Genomic DNA, 20,686 nt, shown 5'->3' with positions numbered 1-20,686 from the left:
TGTTTTGAAATGCAGGCTTTGATGGAGTGGTCTGCGGGTGTCACGTTGCATTTGCAGAGCCCCTGATGTGCCTAAACAGTAGAAACCCCCCACAAATTACCCCATTTTGGAAACTAGACCCCCCAAGGAACTTATCTAGATGTGTAGTGAGCACTTAGAACCCCCAAGTGCTTCATAGACGTTTGCAACGCAGAGCCGTGAAAATAAAAAATAATTTTTCATTCCTCAAAAATTATGTTTTAGCAAGCAATTTTTTATTTTCGCAAGGGTAACAGGAGAAATTGGACCCCAATAGTTGTTGTCCTGTTTGTCCTGAGTACGCTGGTACCCCATATGTGGGGGTAAACCACTGTTTGGGCACACATCGGGGCTCGGAAGGGAAGCAGTGACGTTTTGAAATGCAGATTTTGATGGAATGGTCTGCGGGTGTCACGTTGCATTTGCAGAGCCCCTGATGTGCCTAAACAGTAGAAACCCCCCACAAATGACCCCATTTTGGAAACTAGACCCCCCAAGGAACTTATCTAGATGTGTAGTGAGCACTTAGAACCCCCAAGTGCTTCATAGAAGTTTACAACGCAGAGCCGTGAAAATAAAAAATAATTTTTCATTCCTCAAAAATTATGTTTTAGCAAGCAATTTTTTATTTTCGCAAGGGTAACAGGAGAAATTGGACCCCAATAGTTGTTGTCCTGTTTGTCCTGATATTTGTTCCTCCAGGTAAAATCCCCCAGTAACAAAAGGATCTCACCTAGCCTCTCAGAATAGATTTGGCCTATAGTTAGGTCATATCAGACACATAAAGTCTGCTGGGCTGTGTGAGTGCTGAGATGGAACAAATATCACTTTCCCCTGTTGCCAGCACTTGCTGTTGTTCATGTGGGACGCACTGATGTGTACTTACTTGTCAATGAGTGTGTCTATCTTTGTCATCAGGATCTGTGTATACTAGGATTGTTTGTACTAGTCTTTGACTGCTATGAGAGATCTACCTATGCTAATACACATTCTGCTGTAAAGTGGCTGTTTAGTGTTGTGCTTTTATTTGATGGTATTTTACCTAACATCTATGTGGACCCATTATCCCAAGTTTTGTTATGGGTTTTAAGTGTTTTTAATGTTTTGTGTATTGTTCCCAAATAAAGATGTTTTTTATATTCCTATAATTATTGTGGTGATCCCAATTTTTCTGCATACACTTTTCTCTGTTGTAGTCCCATTCTGTCATGTGCTGCTCCATACCTCCCAACCATCCCGGATCCAGCGGGACTGTCCCGATTTTGACAGTCAGCCCCGCGATCCCGGGCGGGACATTAGTTGTCCCGCACTGGTTGGGAGGTGTGTAATATCACCCGGTCAGTCCCTGAGCCCCTGCACCCACCTGCAGAGAACTGCAGCATATTGGCTGCTCTGTGCGCACAGGCTCAGGACCTGTGATGAAGTCACAGGATGGGAGGAGTCAGGGGGTCACATGATCGGGAGAACCTCCGTGTACAGGACTCTGCTGGTTGTCATGACGCTGGAAGGTAAGCATATGTGTGAGGTCAGGAGGTGTTTACAGTGTGGATGTAGCAGAGCCGTGTGTGTACAAGGTGTATGGATCGGAGCAGCGTGTGAAAGGTGTATGGAGCAGAGTTGTGTGTGTAAGACGTGTACAGAGCCGTGTGTACGAGGTGTACGGAGCGGAGCCGTGTGTGTACGAGGTGTACAGAGCGGAGCCGCATGTGCAAGGTGTATGGAGCGGAGTCGTGTGTGTACGAGGTGTACGGAGTGGAGCCGTGTGTGTACGAGATGCATGAAGATGAGCCGTATGTGTATGAGGTGTACAGAGCGGAGCCGTGTGTGTGCAAGGTATATGGAGCGGAGCAGCGTGTGCAATGTGTACGGAGCGGAGCCGTGTGTGTACAAGGTGTACGGAGTGGAGCCGTGTGTGTGCGAGGTGTACGGAGTGGAGCCGTGTGTGTATGAGGTGTACGGAGTGGAGCCGTGTGTGCATGAGGTGTACGGAGCGGAGCCGCATGTGCTAGGTGTATGGAGCGCAGTCGTGTGTGTACGAGGTGTACTGAGCAGACGCTGGCTGTGTCGGATCGGAGCAGATATTGCTCCTCGCTCTGACACTGACTGGCACAGGAGACACGGAGGTCTTTATCAGTGGCGTATCACAGCTGCAGCGACGTGAGCAGTCAGCGGTGCAGCTGGATGACACCATTCAGCGCCGTGGGAGTGGAAGCTGCCGGCTGCTGCGAGGGTGCGCGGTGAAAGGTGTCTGTGTGTAGTGATGGAGAAGGCAATGATGGGGGTGGGGTAACCATGTGTGGCCATTATACTGCACCCAGCATTGTGTGGGGCCATTATACTGTATGGAACATCATGAGGGGCCATTATACTGTACCCAGCATTATGTGTGGCCATTATACTATACCCAGCATCGTGTGGGGCCATTATACTGTACAAAGCATCATATGGGGCCATTATACTGTATGGACCATCACGTGGGGCACGTATACTGTACGCAGCATCACGTGGGGCCATTATACAGTATGGAGCATAATGTGGCCAATGGCCATTGTACAGTATGGAGCGTCATGTGTGACCATTATACAGTATGGAGCGTCATGTGTGGCCATTATACAGTATGGAGCGTCATGTGTGGCCATTATACAGAATGGAGCGTCATGTGTGGCCATTACAGTATGGAGCGTCATGTGTGGCCATTGTACACTATGGAGCGTCGTGTGTGGCCATTGTACAGTATGGAGCGCAGTGTGTGGCCATTGTACAGTATGGAGATTCGTGTGTGGCCATTGTACAGTATGGAGCGTCGTGTGTGGCCATTGTACGGTATGGAGCGTCGTGTGTGGCCATTGTACACTATGGAGCATCATGTGTGGCCATTATACAGTATGGAGCGTCATGTGTGGCCATTATACAGTATGGAGCGTCATGTGTGGCCATTACAGAATGGAGCGTCATGTGTGGCCATTGTACAGTATGGAGCGTCGTGTGTGGCCATTGTACAGTATGGAGCGTCGTGTGTGGCCATTGTACAGTATGGAGCGTCGTGTGTGGCCATTGTACAGTATGGAGCGTCGTGTGTGGCCATTGTACAGTATGGAGTGTCGTGTGTGTCCATTGTACAGTATGGAGCGTCGTGTGTGGCCATATTTTTTTTGTTCATAATTATGGTTTACGAAACATTGTGATCAGAAGTGCTAAATGGGTGTGGTTGGGGCGTGGCTAGTTGTGAAATGGGTGTGGTCAGAGGTGTGGCCTAAAATTTGCCGCGGCACGCTACGCGCGCCGCTGGCTTTGTCCCTCTTTCCCTTCCTCAAAAGTTGGGAGGTATGATGGTGCTCCAGATACACAGGTAAATGCCAAAGTCAATCTCGACTCGTTTCCCCCATAACTGGGTTCAACAGGAGATACCGATGCACTAACGTATGGCCGAGGATCGATGTCCTATGGATGAAGAAAGTTACACATTTCACTATGGAATGAAAAGTTTGCGCCTTGCGCCACCCTTGCCCGTACAGGGGTTAACTTGCCTGGCTATTCTGCTGAAGAGATAACAAATCTGTGTTATATCAGCACGTAATAAAGTAGTTGTGAAAGTGAAAGCAGCTCAGGGACGTTGTGCCCAGTTTTCAGAATATAAAGACGCCAGAAGGATTTGTACAGAAAGGTAACGACACCTGTATAGAGAACAGTGATCTCGAGACTTCTGAGGCACTTTGGAATTGAGGATGAAAAAAGTAAGGCCACGGAAGCCAAAGAGAAGGACCATGAATAATCCATGTTTGTTGAGTGAAGATGAGAGAAAGCAGGCCACGGAAGCTAAAGAACAAACCCAACGACTTTTATCTGATGCTCTGAAGAAAAAGGAAAGTCTCCTGGTGGAAGATCCCAAGGTGTTTGGAGAACTAAATTTGAAGAAGCTTTATCCATTCCTCACCACAGATCTGGTGGAGGAGCTGATCCGAGAACTAGAGAAAGTGACATTTGCAAAAAATAAAGATCCTATGCAAGATATTGGCACTAATGCGTATGTATACCGCGGCTCTGAAGATAGAACCATCTACCTATGTGCACCATTTTGGAAAATGGATCCAAAATTTAAATCCCAACAAGATACAATTATCCACGAGGTTTCCCACTTTATTGGTTATGGTGATACAGTCCAGAAGAATACTGAGGGAGTGCAGAAGTCTCCACAGTCCATGTTGTGTCCTCAGACCGCTTACTCAGTGGCTTCAGCCCTGACATTGGACATGGATCATCCTGAAACCTTCACAGACGGCTCCTACTCCTGCTGTGGTGAGACCTCCCGGGACACCGTGTGTGAGAAATCCTGGATCTGTAACCACATCAGGTAGGTGTCACATCATATTTATCTATTTCTAGACAGTATAAATCGATGTGAATGTAGTGACTCATAAATCCAAGTGTTCAATTGAGTCCTAGTGTCAACAAATTGAACACCTTCATTAGTTTGAATTCCCAAATTTTTCTTTCCCTGTCATCCTTAAAATGACCTTTTAGTATTAAGACTTTTAAATCTGTCATACTGTGTCCAGAGAAATGTTTTCCCACAGGTGTGTCCATTTAATTCCTGATTGTGTGTCTGTGTAGATTCATCCTTGTTTGTAGTTTTTGCATAGTTTCCCCAATATAAATACTTCCAGGGCACCTCGTACATTGTATCATGTACACCACGTTGGAGGATGTACATGAAAAGGAACACGTGACCTTATAGTCCTGATTTGTGTTTGGTACACGGACTATATTTGTTGGTAATAGTGACGGGCACATTCCCTTGTAACAATAAAAATTGCAAAACGTGTACCCACATATTACCAACAAATATAGTCCGGACACACCTGTGGGCAAACATTTCTCTGGACCTGGACACAGTATGACAGATTTAAAAGTCTTAATACTAAAAGGTAATTTTAAGGATGACGGGAAAGAAAAATTTGAGAATTCAAACTAATGAGGATGTTCAATTCATGAACACTAGGACTCAATTTAACACCTGGATTTATGAGTCACTACATGGATACCATTCACACCTCCACCAGATGGGCTCCAGATAACTAAGAACATTATTCCCACTGCCTCTCCATTTGTAAGAAAATGCCTAATTTGATTTCCTTGGCTTATCTTTACAAGGCATCACACTTCCCACCCCCTGAACAAATGTCCTGCTGTAGTATTCTTTAAATGTTGTGCTCGTTTTTTATCAATCTATTTGTAATCTGGCCTGAAGAAGGAGCCACTGTGCTCTGAAAGCTGCAAACATATTATTTTCTGGTTAGCCAATAAAGGTATCACTCCTAGAATACATCTGTCATCATTGGGCAGAAAAGTATTCACATCGATTTTTTGGGCTAACACAGTACCACAATAAATTTTGTTATTGTACAGTATAAAGAATGTCTAGTGATTTACTGATCTACTGCAAATTGCCATAAAGAGGACAGAGCAGAGCAAGTAGGAAACATCTACAGGGTGATGAGTAGTTTTTCCCTCATATGGGGCAAAGTTTCATTTTACTACCCTCGATCTGTATCTAAATACCCTGACCAGGTGGTGTGCTGACACCGAGAACCCGGAGTATATGCCTCTACCTATGTACGTTGGGTATATGAACAATGGGAGGGAATGTATAGAATGTATAATAAATGTGGCATATCTGTTGGCTGCCTGTGCACCAGAAAATTAAATCTAAAGCAGCTCTTGATTTTACACACTTTCTCATGTAAATTATTCCTCTGTTCTTGGAGGGACCAAGCAGCATTTTGTTAAACCCTCTCGTATTTCCTTCTTACAAAAGTAACACAAAGGGCAAAAAGTTGCAATTTTTGACCATACATGTCTTGTGGCAAATTTTGGAACCTGTTTATGATAAAGAATAAATATCCCTCTTTGTGTTTCTACAAGTGAATCTGAGACAGTAGCTCCGTAGCTGATAAATGCGGCTGCTGAAATTTACTCCCTCCCTAGATTCAGATACAAAAGTAACAGGTCAGGAGAAAAACTAGGTCTCAAGTAAAGGCAAATTATCAGGAGAGTAAGTTCTGATTTTTAACCTTGCATCTAACTAATTTGATATATATATATTTTTTTTATTATTATTATGTATCAGGTTGGTGAAGTTGATGGACAAAATAGAACGTCTGTGGAAACAAATATTGCTGGTGCCGAGATGTCCTGCTGGTGACGAGACCAATGCTACCAGTGATGATGCAGATGCTCCAGTAGAAGAGTTGGGGGCAGATACTTGTAGTGTAAAGACAGACTGTTCTTCTGAAGATCCGGATATATCTGATGATGAGATAGATGTGTCTGAGGAGGAAACATATATTGTTATGCAGATAGTAAAGAGATGGACGACTGTGGTGAAAACTCAGGCCGGTCTGTTGAAGACACAAATCAATTTGTTAGAGAAGCAGAAAGATCTGATGAAACAAATCAATCTATTGAAGACGGAGAGAAATCAATTGAAGACACAGAGAAATCAATTGAAGACACAGAGAAATCTATTGAAGACACAGAGAAATCTATTGAAGACGAAGAGAAATCTATTGAAGACACAGAGAAATCTATTGAAGACACAGAGAAATCTATTGAAGACGCAGAGAAATCTATTGAAGACGCAGAGAAATCAATTGAAGACACAGAGAAATCTATTGAAGACACAGAGAAATCTATTGAAGACGAAGAGAAATCTATTGAAGACGAAGAGAAATCTATTGAGGCAGAGAAATCTATTGAGGCAGAGAAATCTATTGAGGCAGAGAAATCTATTGAGGCAGAGAAATCTATTGAGGCAGAGAAATCTATTGAAGACACAGAGAAATCTATTGAAGACGCAGAGAAATCTGTTAATGGCACAGGATAATGTTTTGAAGGAAAAGATCAATATGGAGAAGACATCGATCGATATGTTGGAGACAGAGGTCAATATGTTTGGGACACGGGTCGATATGTTTAAGACATCGGAGAATGTGGAGAAAACAAAGACGGTTGTGGTGAACACCCTGAGCGATATACTGAAGACACTGGCCGATGTGTTGGACACACAGTATATGCGGAAACGTTGACTGTTATTGAATAGGTACAGGATAAGGTTTTGGACCAAGTATGGGGCAGAGAATAATGGCCCCAGAGGCAGAAAAAAATTCTACTAGAATCTCAGTGACTTAAAAAAATTTACTTTTAAAGGGTTAAGTGTCCTGTTGTGCCATAATAAAGAGGTTATAACAATATCATGATTTTACTACTACATGTTCTGTACACGACTGATTTCATAATCAGATCAGGGATACGACAATCGATGACCTTTATGATTATTTACATATAGTAATTATTAATACAATCCACTTATAATTTGCAGCCTGGTAGCCAACAACAAGTTGATTTTGGTTGACAAAAAATGCTGACACCTGTAGCTATTTAGTTTATAAACCAAATAAATTAAAATTGTTCTTCTCAGTTTCTGTATTTTTCCTAATAATAATAAAGAAAATTATCCATCAAGAATATGAACCGCACTCCTGACTTTGGAAGAAAGTATAGAATAGACTTTATTTAATTAATCAGTATCTCACAAAGCATTGTAGTATTGCGGGAATGTTTTCAGACGGATGAAGGTCCTTCTTCAGGCTCTATGAGGAGGAATAAGGACAGCCTTGCCTCCCATTTATTTCCACATTACTTCTGGGTAAGAATTGTGCTTAAATATTAATACAATCAGATACAATTTTGAAAACTCTGGTCCAGACAGATTTTCTATGTCATACGTGAAGGATGTGAGTGATCAGTGATGCATCGGCCATTACATAATAAAGGAGAAATGTCAAAGGTCTAAAATATGACAATACAAGATGCCACTAAGTGGTGAAGTCTGAAGTGCTGCTCATTAAAAGGGGGGTGAACACATTGGACATTTTGGTGTCAGCATTAGCATGTGTGTATTCTTATGTACCATGAGAAGAGGTCAAACACTTGCAGACGGACAGCTTGTCATAAGAATGGAGATGATGTGGAGTCTGCATTACAGCTAGTTATAAGTGGGGGTGAGTAGTATTTGTTCTAGATGGTTCCAAGGACAAAAAGTGAGTGCCAAGGATGCATCAGCTAGTAGTGTCGGTGTAGTCTGTCCCAGGCGGAGAAGACCTGCCCTCCTGCATGAGTACTGTCACCAAGAAGAAAGTGCGAAGAGATCTTCCATGGATGGGAGCATAGAGGTACTGTAACTAAGTGAACCATGCATCTGCTGACACAATGACAGTAAGCTGCCGTGGAGGAAAGGAGTCGCCATTTACAAGTGGAGCATATTGACTTATGTCATTTTCAAGTTCTAGTGAGGACATAATAAGGATCATGTGTAGTAAGTGCCGAGAAGCGCAGGTTTTATTGATACTGTGAGAATTTATAATGTTCCGTGGAAAAACTTTCTGAGACAGAAGTCGTCTCCTCCGGTTATTATTCTACTTTATAAACCAAATAAATTATGACTGTACATTGAGATGTTAAATTCTGCCTTTTTTACAAAGGTTTATTAATATTATTAAAGTAATAGTAGAGGGCAATAGTAGTGATGAGAAGTTTCTGGGGTACGACATGTGGCCTTTCAGACAAGACTGGGACAGTCATAGAGCCAAAAATGCTTGCAGTGTGAATGGAGACGTAAAGTTTACACAAACCAAACACGAGCGTGCATTTCACGGATAATAGTTATTGAGTAAGATTACATTACAGATCTGTCACACACATTCTCTTCGCTTTTCAATCCAGGCCGCGGCTTGAACCTCGACTAGGCCTTGGACATAACTACGCATACAGACAGTTTCATCGCTCGGGCGACGTGCATGGTGACGTCCGAGGCCTACACAAGATAGAAGACCCAGCCTGGAGTGAAGAGGCCAAAGAGAATGCTCATAATGAGGAAAGGGGAGAAGAGGAGGCACTGGGAGGGATAGGCTGTCCGGTCTGGGGAGCTGTGAGGTATCATTTGTTGTGTTTTTCTATGGTTAAGCAAAATGGTGACTGCAGCTGGGCTCCATTTTTCCTCCATTCATCTGGTGCAAACTGCAAAACAAATCCATATTCTGGAGAACATGAAACTTTGTAAAATTTTAGGAGAAATTCTACTCAAAACATTTCACTCATTTCTAATTCCTGTACTTTACTCTTGGAATATTTTGCACCTCAGTGTGGACCTGTCCTGACCAAACACGAAGTTACCAGCTGTCTGTAGAGGTGATTGCTTGTCCCCAAGGGTGGTTTGCACGTTAATGCCCGGGCCAATTTTTACAATTCTGACCACTGTCCCTTTATGAGGTTATAACTCTGGAACGCTTCAACAGATCCCGGTGATTCTGACCTTGTTTTCTCGTGACATTTTGTACTTCATGTTAGTGGTAAAATTTCTTTGATATTACCTGCGTTTATTTGTGAAAAAAATGGAAATTTGTCGAAAATTTCGCAATTTTCCAACTTTGAATTTTTTATGCAATTAAATCACAGAGATATGTCACACAAAATACTTAATAAGTAACATTTCCCACATGTCTACTTTACATCAGCACAATTTTGGAACCAAAATTTTTTTTTGCTAGGGAGTTATAAGGGTTAAAAGTTGACCAGCAATTTCTCATTTTTGCAAAACCATTTTTTTTTAGGGACCACATCTCATTTGAAGTAATTTTGAGGGGTCTATATGATAGAAAATAATCAAGTGTGACACCATTCTAAAAACTGCACCCCTCAAAGGTGCTCAAAACCCCATTCAAGAAGTTTATTAACCCTTCAGGTGTTTCACAGGAATTTTAGGAATGTTTAAATAAAAATGAACATTTAACTTTTTTTTCACAAAAAATTTACTTCAGCTCCAATTTGTTTTATTTTACCAAGGGTAACAGGAGAAAATAGACCCCAAAAGTTGTTGTACAATTTGTCCTGAGTACGCCGATACACCATATGTGGGGGTAAACCACTGTTTGGGCGCATGGCAGAGCTCGGAAGCGAAGGAGCGCCATTTGACTTTTCAATGCAAAATTGACTGGAATTGAGATGGGACGCCATGTTGCGTTTGGAGAGCCCCTGATGTGCCTAAACATTGAAACCCCCCACAAGTGACACCATTTTGGAAAGTAGACCCCCTAAGGAACTTATCTAGATGTGTGGTGAGCACTTTGGCCAATTAAGTGATTCACAGAAGTTTATAATGCAGAGCCGTAAAAATAAAAAAATAATTTTCCCACAAAAATTATTTTTAAGCCCCCAGCTTTGTATTTTCCCAAGGGTAACAGGAGAAATTGGACCCCAAAAGTTGTTGTCCAATTTGTCCTGAGTATGCTGATACCCCATATGTGGGGGTAAACCACTGTTTGGGCACAAGGGAGAGCTCAGAAGGGAAGGAGCGCCGTTTGACTTTTCAATGCAAAATTGACAGGAATTGAGATGGGACGCCATGTTGCGTTTGGAGAGCCACTGATGTGCCTAAACATTGAAACCCCCCACAAGTGACACCATTTTGGAAAGTAGACCCCCTAAGGAACTTATCTAGATGTGTGGTGAGCACTTTGACCCACCAAGTGCTTCACAGAAGTTTATAATATAGAGCCGTAAAAATAAAAATAAAAATGTCCCACAAAAATTATTTTTTAGCCCCCAGTTTTGTATTTTCCCAAGGGAAACAGGAGACATTGGACCCCAAAAGTTGTTGTCCAATTTGTCCTGAGTACGCTGATACCCCATATGTGGGGGGAACCACCGTTTGGGCGCATGGGAGAGCTCGGAAGGGAAGGAGCGCCATTTGGAATGCAGACTTAGATGGAATTGTCTGCAGGCATCACATTGCGTTTGCAAAGCCCCTAATGTACCTAAACAGTAGAAACAACCCACAAGTGACCCCATATTGGAAACTAGACCTCCCAAGGAACTTATCTAGATGTGTTGTGAGAACTTTGAACCCCTCAAGTGTTTCACTACAGTTTATAACGCAATATATAAATATATCAAAGTCAGTAGTTGGAGAGAAGCTTAATCCCTTGCTGAGAATTGCTATCTGTTCTTCTGAGATCACATAGCTGGATAAATTCCACACTGGAGCCTCTAGTAGTGGCGGCGATTCCTGTTCCGGTTTGGATATCTTCTTCCTCTTGTGCTTCCGGCCTGCACGTTTCCTGCGTTTTTTGGAATCGCTTGGAATATTGGGAACTGATCTCTGCTGCATTGAATATGTGCTATTTGTGGAGCCTACTGATGAATCAGAAAGTTCCTCTGTGGTGGAAAAAAAGGAAGAAATATCCGAGGAGTAATCTTTATCTCTGAAACTCACTTTTCCTTTAGCAAAATCCCGTCTCTGTACTTGTTTTTTTAGAATCGAGTGCGGTTTCATATTCCAATTATAGACTTTGTTAGCAATATAGTGTAGCGCCCCCACTGCCGCAGGGCCGAGGGGTACCCGGTACCGGGCCTCTGAGTCTCTGCTCTGGGGTGGTCACGGTGGCTAGACCCGGTCCGTGACCCTGCTGAGGGGCGCACAATGATAGATGCGATGGTAATGTTGCGGTGCAGTGTAGGTCGTAGTAAATAACGAGGACACCAGGTTGCAGTCTCTTTACCTCTTTACTGAAGGTTTTAGAGTCCTCAGTCCAGAGCGCTGTCAACAGGGCTGTCAGAGACCGGCCGGTCCAAAGGCACATCAGGAGTTCCCTTTTCAGGTGGGAATCAGTGTCTACCTTCTAGCGCTGGGTGTTGTAGTTCTTCCCTGCTGAGCTCCCGGGATAGTCCTCACAACTGATTCTGCCTGTCTCTGATGTTCGTTCTCTCCGTCCCCCAGGTGATATGGTAGGACGCACCCGTATGACGGGGTAGGCCTGGAGTTCTTCCGGGACCCTAGAGTCGCCCCTCTCCCACAGCTGCCTCCTTTGTCTGCTTAGGTGATTTGTGTGAGACAGCCAACCTATAATTGGCTGCCCTGCCGTGGTTTGCAGTAGTACTTAGAGTCTCTTACTTGCTCGGCGTTCCGGCCACCGACTGTTTGCGCCTCAGAAGGATGTTGCCTCGGTCTAACAGCACGACTCCTTCTGGTCCTAATTCCTCTTTACTGTATTCCCGTAGTTCACTGGTTAGTTCTGCTCTTAGGAGTCTGCCAGGATCCCATCCCTGACAGGTCCTCTCACTAGCTCTTCCCAGTTACTTCTCACCCTGTCTTCCTGTCCAACCCCCAGTTTTACCAGAGTGTGAGGAGTGGCCTACTAGATAGAACCACCCCCCCTGGTGGCCGGAGTGTGAAGTGTAGTGTGAGTGTTACCTGGTCAGAGAAACTCCTTTAGTGCAATCTGACGTACCATAGCTCCCCTTAGTGGCGGAGCCACAGTACTGCAACGACCAGGACTCTGGGGCGCTGCACTCCCCCCCGGTTAAATCCAGTACTCCCGGACTGGGAAAACAAGAACAACAATACATGTTAACAGAAAACACACACAATTTTGAAATAGCATAAACAATTAAACATAACAGTGCTTCCCTTTATTGGAGGTGAGGACTCTTGAACGTTGCAAAAGTTAGGTCATGCACAGTTTATGACTCTCAGTTCAATGGTTGAAACAGCGGGGACCCCGGGTAAACAAAGGGGTCCCCCTTTTGAAAGTTTTTGAGCAATTCACCGTCCATTACTCTATTGTCAATTTTAAAACCTGTAACAAAAGATATGCACACAAACATTTTCAACTAAATAGCAGCCCTCGCTAATACCTCCAAGTTTTGTAACGGAGGGGAGTTTGGTTCTGAGTGCTGCGTGTGGACCTTCGCAGCGCAGGGGTTGCTATTGGCCTAACAGGGCCCGCTAAGCTTGCTACCACTGGTGTAGTGCACTGTCTTCTAGCTACACTTCTAGTGAGTCTGGGTAGCACTGGCAGGTTGGGGCTCTCAGAGCTGCTGCTATCAACAGTGGGTACAGCAGATTCACCGATAGCAGAGGGAGGATTTGCCGGTTCAACGGTTGGCATGGCATCTTCAGGTAGGGCTTGTTGAGGTTGCGGGGCCAGATGATCTGGTACCACCATTGCTTCTGGTGGGTCCGGCTGTTGAAACGTTAGAACAGGTACCACGATGGCCTGATTTTTCTGAGTCCAGGACTGGGGAAAGTCACCAAGAACGGTATGGATCATCTTCTCCTTTTCCACCGGCGGGGAGATTCCTGGGACCGTGTCCCTCTCTCTCAACTTATCGGGGCAGACCTTAAGGTGATCCCTGGATACCGCTGTCGAGGTCTCCCCTCTGTCCTTGCTGATGAGACAGACCTTCGTGTTGTCAAAATCGGATGGCAGGATGGTATACGGTTCCGCTTCCCATTGGTCATCGAGCTTGTGTAGTCTCCTCTTTCGTTTAAGTACTTGCTCACCAGGTGATAGGGGAATCGCAGGAGCGTGCTGGTTGTAGTCCCTTTCTTGTTTTTGCCTAGCCTGAGCGAGACTTCTTTCCACGCACTCCTGTACTTTGCGGTACCTTCGCTGCCTTTCTGCATCCCAATCCGCATCCGGTGAGGTATTTTCGGGGACTAGGACCCCCATATCCAGATCAACGGGTAACTGGCTAGGCCTTCCCCTCATTAGGTACGCTGGAGTACAGTTGGTGGAATTTACTGGGATGTGATTGTAGATATCCACCAAATCAGGCAACTTCGTCGGCCACAGGTTCCGTTCCTCTACGGGCAAGGTCTTCAATAAGTCAATCACCACCTGGTTCATCTTTTCGCACATCCCATTGGTTTGAGGATGGTATGGCGTGGTTCGGATCTTCTTACACCCGTACAGTTGGCAGAACTCTTGGAACACTTCGGCTTCGAATGCTGGTCCCTCATCAGTCAGTACCTTCTCCGGGTAGCCATGGGGCCTACAAAAGTACTGCTGGAAGGCCTTGGCGGCAGTCCTGGCCGTTAGATCCTTGACAGGTACAACCACCAAAAATCTGGAGTAGTGATCTACGATGGTAAGAGCGTAGATATAGCCTGACCGGGTAGGTGTCAACTTCACATGATCCAGCGCGACCAGTTCGAGCGGCCGTTTGATGATGATAGGCTGCAGGGGAGCCCGTTGGCTGCCACGGTCCTTCCTGCATAGGCTACATGGACCGCACTCCCGGCACCACTTCTCAATGGCTCTCTTCATGCCAATCCAATTGAACCTCCCTCGGAGTAGCCTCTCTAGCTTCCTCCATCCGAAGTGTCCGGCTCCATCATGGTAGGCTCCCAGAACCATGGGCGCATCTCGCCTTGGCACCACTATCTGCCACACCAATTCATGAGTACGTGGGTCGATGCTCCTCCTGCACAGCTTGCCATCATGGATAAACAGTTTGCTTCTCCCCTTCCACAGCTGTTGGGTTTCCTGTGGATCATCTGGGCCGGGATGCAACCCTGCCTGCGTCAAGAGCTCTTTCACCCGACGGACCGCGGGGTCACCATCCTGGGTCTCCGCCCACCCATGATGGGGCAGGGGATTCAGCGTGGCATCCGGTTGGTTCCTGTGCCTGTTCTTCACATGATGAGAGTTCTGAGTGGCTTTGGGGCGATGGAACGCAGGCAGCTCCACCTCTTCAAGTGCCTCCGGGTCTTCTCCCGTTTCTGGCAAATTGGGCATTCGGGACAAGGCATCGGCATTGGCATTCTTGTGTCCTGCCCGGTACTTGATGGTGAAATCATAGTTGGACAGCCGGGCCATCCACCGCTGTTCCAAGGCCCCGAGTTTGGCAGTATCCAGATGCGTTAGCGGATTGTTATCCGTGAAGACGGTGAATTTCGCGGAGGCCAGGTAGTGTTTGAACCTCTCTGTCACTGCCCAGACGATGGCAAGGAATTCCAGCTTAAAGGAACTGTAGTTGTCAGGGTTCCTTTCCGTGGGACGGAGTTTCCTGCTGGCGTAAGCGATCACCCTTTCTTTGCCTTTCTGGACCTGGGACAGCACGGCTCCTAATCCCACATTGCTGGCATCTGTGTACAGCACAAACGGTTGGTCGTATTCGGGGTAAGCCAGTACCTCTTCTCCCGTCAGTGCCGACTTCAAACAAGTGAAGGATCCCTCCAGCTCCTCGTTCCAATCAAAGGGGGTGTTCTGACCCTTGGTCTTCTTTGGTTGGCCTACTAACAAGTTTTGCAAGGGTGCGGCCTTCCTGGTGAAGTCCTTAATGAACCTCCGGTAATAGCCTACCAGCCCGAGGAACTGCCGGACTTCATGGAGGTCACTGGGCTTTGGCCAGTCCTTGATCACCGTGACCTTGTCGGGGTCTGGGGCCACTCCTTCAGCGCTCACCACATGGCCCAGGTATTGCACTTTAGGTTTCAGCAGATGACACTTGGACGGTTTCACCTTTAAGCCAAAGTTTGACAGGGCTTCAAACACCTCGGCCAGGTGCTTCAGATGGTCTTCGTAGGTCTTAGAGAAGACAATGACATCATCCAAATACAGCAGCACGGTTTCGAAGTTCATGTGCCCCAGGCAGCACTCCATCATCCTCTGGAACGTCCCGGGAGCATTGCACAATCCGAATGGCATGTAATTGAATTCGCAGAGACCCATTGGCGTCGTGAAGGCCGTCTTCTCTTTGTCCGCCTCCGCTACAGGAACCTGCCAGTACCCACTGGTGAGATCTAAGGTAGAGAAGTAGTTAGCAGATTTTAAGGCAGCCAGAGACTCCTCTATCCTGGGCAGTGGGTATGCGTCCTTATGTGTAATGCGATTCAACTGCCTGTAATCAACACACATCCTCATGGTACCATCTTTCTTTTTAACAAGGACTAACGGAGCTGCCCAGGGGCTACAGCTGTCTCTCACCACCCCAGCCTCCTTCATTTCCCGCAACATGACCTTGGCACACTGGTAATGAGCTGGGGGTACAGGGCGATATCTCTCTTTTATGGGTCGGTGATCTCCCGTGGGGATATGATGTTGGATCCCTTTCACCTGCCCAAAATCTAAGGGGTGTTTGCTGAATACCTGCTCGTACTCGTGTACCACCCTGTAGGCCCCCTGTTTTTGATGGGATGGGGTAGAGTCAGTGCCCACATGCAATTCCCGACACCAGTCTTTCGGGTGCTCTGCAGAACCGTTGTCCTCCGCCACGTTTGACGGGACCAAGGGTTCAGGTGTCTGTATCACACTATTATTAACAGTGAACAATTTGGCGAGCGTGGCATACTTGGTGAGGTGAACCTCTTCCTCCCCACAATTGAGGACACGTACGGGCACTCTCCCCTGGCGAACGTCGACCACCCCCCGGGCTGTCAGAACAGTAGGCCTATTGTCTGAATATACGCGTTCTACCAAGGCCTGGTAGTCCTTTCCCCTGAGGCCTATGGCTGCCCGACACCATATTAACATTTCACTCCTGGGGGGTATCGCAATGGGGTTTGAATCACTCACAGTGACACGACCAATCTCACCACCAGTCAGCTCTACCTGCTGTCTCTGCATCAGAGCTCTGATTTCCTTCTGCAGGGCACGTTGCTCACTGTGGCCAGCGGTTTCTGCCACCTGTTGCAACAAAACAATAACTTCTGCAAGACAATTTTCTATAACATTAGTACCAAGAGTCATCATGGGATTACATTCTCGACGATCAATATCAACAATCACAATCCCTTGGGCTTTCAATTCCACCCGCCCCACCTTGATGGTGACCTCCTTATACCCCACTTGTGGCAACGGCTGACCATTACTGGCTATTATGGTGAAATCATCGTCAGGGCCACGAGTAATATCAGTGTTCTCCCAATACCGTTTATAAAGCACGTAAGGTATAGTCGTCAGCTGAGAACCTGTGTCCAGCAAAGCGTTCAAGGGGATTCCATCAACCACTACAGGGAGAACTGGTCGTCCTCCAATATACTTGGTTCTCCAATGCTGCGGGCCTGACCGTCCTACTCCTGGGGGTTGGCCCTTTGCCCCAGGGGTTGCTCGTTTAAAGGACAGTACCTTGCAAGGTGGCCCACCTGGTGACAGCGGCGGCAGATGGGTCGTCCGTCCTGATGGAAGCGATCGCTGTCCCGGCCTCTGGTCGGTGGGGTCCTCTTCTGTCGCGTCCAGGGGACATCTTCTGGTCTGGAGGCCAGCTGGATCTTTTCCTTGGGGGCCTCCTGTAGGGACTGCACCGTCCGGGCTAGGACAGCAACGCTCTTGGTCAGCTCCTGCATCTGAAGACGGAGTCCTGCAGGGGAGTCGTCCTCGAAGCTCTGGGCGTCGGCCTCCACGGCAACTGGGGTATCCGATGCCACCTCCTGGTGGTATGTGAGAGCGGGGCGCCTGGGTGGTATTGCGCGGCTGGGCTGTCGCTCCTGCAATGCCTGGATAGCTTTATCTTTGAATTGCGCAAAAGTCAAGTCTGGATTTTGCATGGCCAGGAAGTGCAATTGGCCCCGCTGGTGACTGCACAGGAGCCCCTCAATAAACCGCTCCTTCAGGAGTTTATCATCATCCTGCATGCTGCCGGGGTCACTCTGCTTAATGGCCCGCATCGCCTCCTGGAGATTAAGGGCATAGTCCCGTAAGCTATCCTGCGGTCTCTGTTTGCATCCATAGAAAGTCAGTTTAATTTCTGTAGCAGTGCGAGTATCGAAGGTGGCTTTAAGCTTTGCAAAAATCTGCTGTGCAGTTCCCTTATCCTCGGCGGGCCAGGACTTCAATTCTCTCAGAGCCGCCCCAAAGAGTTGGCCGGTTATCATATGAACCTTCTGAGGCTCTGTCAGGGGATAGAACTCGAGCAGGCTGCAGAGCCCTTCCATAAAGTCAGTGAATGTATGCGACTCCCCAGAGTATCGTGGGAGCCAGGCCGCTCCGGGCAGGTACGGCATAGAGAAGGGCATTATGGCTTTTGTGTTAGCGGCAGTGTCCGAGTGGCTGAGGGGAACAGCGGGTTCTGCGGCAACCGGTGGTGGTATTAGGGCCGCGGCTTCGCCCGCTGCGGGGACCGGAGCTGCCCCTGCGTCCGCGGCTGCGGCCGCCACCTCCTCTCCTCCCGACTCGGACATGGCTGTCCCTTCCTCCCACTAACCTGCTGGAGGTCGGAGTTCCTCTTCCGGGATTGGCGCCTTACCGCGCTTTCCGTTCCGCGCTTCTTTTGGCCGGTTCCGCCCACGAAGCTAAGGCTCCTCCCTCCGTGCGCGGCAATGGCGAGTTTTGGCGGTAAATGGCAATACACAGTCCAAGCACAATAAATCACAGTTCCAAGGCACACATGACCTGATTCTTCAGGCTTGAGTAGATCCTGTTCGTGACGCCAAGTTGTAGCGCCCCCACTGCCGCAGGGCCGAGGGGTACCCGGTACCGGGCCTTTGAGTCTCTGCTCTGGGGTGGTCACGGTGGCTAGACCCGGTCCGTGACCCTGCTGAGGGGCGCACAATGATAGATGCGATGGTAATGTTGCGGTGCAGTGTAGGTCGTAGTAAATAACGAGGACACCAGGTTGCAGTCTCTTTACCTCTTTACTGAAGGTTTTAGAGTCCTCAGTCCAGAGTGCTGTCAACAGGGCTGTCAGAGACCGGCCGGTCCAAAGGCACATCAGGAGTTCTCTTTACAGGTGGGAATCAGTGTCTACCTTCTAGCGCTGTGTGTTGTAGTCCTTCCCTGCTGAGCACCCCGGGATAGTCCTCACAACTGAGTCTGTCTGTCTCTGATGTTCGTTCTCTCCGTCCCCCAGGTGATATGGTAGGACGCACCCGTATGACGGGGTAGGCCTGGAGTTCTTCCGGGACCCTAGAGTCGCCCCTCTCCCACAGCTGCCTCCGTTGTCTGCTTAGGTGATTTGTGTGAGACAGCCAACCTATAATTGGCTGTCCGGCCGTGGTTTGCAGTAGTACTTAGAGTCTCTTACTTGCTCGGCGTTCCGGCCACCGACTGTTTGCGCCTCAGAAGAATGTTGCCTCGGTCTAACAGCACGACTCCTTCTGGTCCTAATTCCTCTTTACTGTATTCCCGTAGTTCACTGGTTAGTTCTGCTCTTAGGAGTCTGCCAGGATCCCATCCCTGACAGGTCCTCTCACTAGCTCTTCCCAGTTACTTCTCTCTCCTCTTCCTGTCCAACCCCCAGTTTTACCAGAGTGTGAGGAGTGGCCTACTAGATAGAACCACCCCCCCTGGTGGCCGGAGTGTGAAGTGTAGTGTGAGTGTTACCTGGTCAGAGAAACTCCTTTAGTGCAATCAGACGTACCATAGCTCCCCTTAGTGGCGGAGCCACAGTACTGCAACGACCAGGACTCTGGGGCGCTGCAATAGTCTTCTGTGTCTCGTTTAAATTTTGATTTTTTTTGTGTCCATAATTTGATTTTCCAACTTAGTAATGTTCGTCTTCAATCTATCATTATAAAAATTAAAATCTTTTGAACTGGTGTGCCCCTCCAAAGAGCATTGCAGACTCTTAATGTCCTGTTTAATATTGTTTATTTCCATGTCCTCATACTTAATTATCAAAGAGATGAGTTTAAGGGAGCATTGACTCAAAATAGAGTACCATTCTTTTTCAAAATCCTCATTAAAAATCTTTGTAGGAACTTTTTTTAAACGTAGTCCTCTAGGAATCATATTTTTTGATTCATATGTTTTCAAAGTAGTCCAGTCCCACCATGTTTTCATCTCTTTAGCCATTTTCTTTTCTAATAGTAGCATGAGGGTTCTCTGTTCATCAGTTTCAGTTGCTATATCAGGTGTTTCACTACTGAACACTGAGGCTACTTTATTAAGTCTATTTGTATGGTCATCTATGTCTATAAAGTTCGTATGTTGAGGATCCATGTTTCAAAAAATATATATCAGAAAAAACAGGAGGAGGAAGGTGTTTATATGCTATGATATGAATGAGTTGTCCTTAAAGTCAGATTCAAAGGGATAACAGACTCGGTAGTAGCACGACTAAAAAAACTCACAGTGAATTACAAAAGAAAAAAGGAATATAGTCAGCTTACCGGTCTTAGACGAAATCCCCAGACCTGCCAACGCCCAGCACGGTTCGGGGTGAGCGCCCACAGCAAATGAAGACAAAAAGAGAAATGATCCAGCTGGAGGTGGAGGCAGTTCAGACTTTGTGAGACTTTATTAGACAACTAAAGCGATAAATAGTTCTTCAAAAAGAAAAATCTTTACATAGCAAACACCTGGCACACCAGTGAGGAGGATCAACGTGTTTCAACTATGAAGTCTTACTCATGATCTGCCTGATAGTGCAATGAGAGCATATATATATAGTGTGCACATGACATTGATTGGACAAACAATTAAAAGTGCAAAAAAAAAAAAAAGAAATTGCAAAGGAAAAAAAAAAAAAAAAAAAGGGAAAAGAATAAGGAAAATCACCAGTTAAAATTATCATAGAAATAACAGATTGACATATGAAATACCCTTAAGAGACATTGCTTGAACATTACTTGAACATAAATTAATATTGCTTTATTAAATCATGTCTAGCATTAAGGCCATAAGGAATACGTGTGTCTAACATAAACATCCAATACGTTTCCCGATTAAAACGTTTCTGCTGTAAAATACCTCCTCTCGGAGGTTTGTAAACCTTTTCTATTCCACAGAATCTGAGACTAGTTAAATTACCTTTGTGCACATTGTAAAAGTGTCTGGACACAGCTGAGGCAGACAGGGCTTTAGAATTCACTGCATCTGATAGATGCCGT

This window comes from Ranitomeya variabilis, chromosome 7 (genome assembly GCF_051348905.1).
Source record: "Ranitomeya variabilis isolate aRanVar5 chromosome 7, aRanVar5.hap1, whole genome shotgun sequence".
NCBI classification, from domain to species: Eukaryota; Metazoa; Chordata; class Amphibia; order Anura; family Dendrobatidae; genus Ranitomeya; species Ranitomeya variabilis.
This window is presented reverse-complemented; position numbering follows the sequence as displayed.